At 50.4% G+C, this 1,433-nt stretch overlaps 1 pseudogene across 1 annotated transcript; it reads left to right on the top strand.

Annotated features, from left to right (window-relative positions):
- Positions 1 to 239: 239 nt before the first annotated feature.
- On the top strand, positions 240 to 850 carry LOC308517181 (ras-related protein Rab-7L1-like; annotated as a pseudogene). The gene has a single exon. The product of its transcript is annotated as a ras-related protein Rab-7L1-like (transcript).
- The last annotated feature ends 583 nt before the right edge of the window (positions 851 to 1,433 follow it).

The following is a 1,433-nucleotide window of genomic DNA, read 5'->3' on the forward strand; positions in this document are numbered from 1 at the left end:
CTGAAAGATTAAGAGCTAACTGGGGTGGGAAATGTAGTTCTCCAAACAACCAGCACGTGACGCTTGCGGAGTAGACCCGAGGAACCATTCGCCTGCTGAGTCCGGGGAGCAGAGATTGCAGCCCCAACAGGCGGTGGGCGGAATGCCGAACCTCAGTTCAAAGGGGGCCGGGAGCCACAGAGGTTAAAACCAGCGGTTCCCTGGCTTCCCACCTCCCTGAAACGTCCACCGCGCTCGCCATGGGCAGCCGCGATCACCTGTTCAAAGTGCTGGTGGTGGGGGACGCCGCGGTGGGCAAGACGTCCCTGGTGCAGAGGTACTCCCAGGACAGCTTCAGCAAACACTAGAAGTCCACGGTGGGAGTGGATTTCGCTCTGAAGGTTCTCCAGTGGTCTGACTCCGAGATGGTGAGGCTGCAGCGGTGGGACATTGCAGGGCAGGAGCGCTTCACATCTATGACACGACTGTACTATCGAGATGCCTCTGCCTGCGTTATTATGTTTGATGTTACCAATGCCACTACCTTCAGCAACAGCCAGAGATGGAAACAGGACCTGGACAGCAAGCTCACACTGCCCAATGGAGAGCCTGTGCCCTGCCTGCTCTTGGCCAGTAAGTGTGATCTGTCCCCTTGGGCAGTGAGCCGAGACCAGGTTGACCGTTTCAGTAAGGAGAACGGTTTCACGGGTTGGACAGAAACATCGTCAAGGAGAACAAAAATGTTAATGAGGCCATGAGAGTCCTCGTTGAAAAGATGATGAGCAATTCCAAAGAAGATATGTTTTTGTCCACCCAAGGGGACTACATCAACCTACAAGCCAAGCCTTCCTATACTTGGGGCTGCTGCTAGTGGTGTTACACCTGTTTTCCCTCCGGGCTCTAATTCCTCCCCTTTGGTTGCCCACCCAGCAGTTTTATTAAGTACATTTGAACTGTCTCCTGCTGACTGTCCAGTAAGGAGGGCCATCATCACTAAGAAAAGACACCTGGGCCGAAACCGGTTTGGCTCAGTGGATAGAGCGTCGGCCTGTGGACTGAAAGGTCCCAGGTTCGATTCTGGTCAAGGGCATGTACCTGGGTTGCAGGCACATCCCCAGTGGGAGATGTGCAGGAGGCAGCTGATCGATGTTTCTCTCTCATCGATGTTTCTAACTCTCTATCTCTCTCCCTTCCTCTCTGTGAAAAATCAATAAAATATATTTTAAAAAAAAGAAAAAAAAGAAAGAAAAGACACCTGGGACCCATATGCATTTTTGCATCTCCTGAAATTTAGTTCCCACTTGCTGCTGACTCATGTGGTCCAGTTAGTGCCTTCCCACTCTTCCCCTTTATATTGAATTTATTGGGGTGACACTGGTTATCAAAATTATATAGGTATCATGTGTACAATTCTACAATACATCATCTGTACAGTTAGTGCCTTTTATATAAGA

Source organism: Myotis nattereri, assembly GCF_964212035.1.
Source record: "Myotis nattereri genome assembly, chromosome: 3".
In the NCBI taxonomy this organism is placed as follows: Eukaryota; Metazoa; Chordata; class Mammalia; order Chiroptera; family Vespertilionidae; genus Myotis; species Myotis nattereri.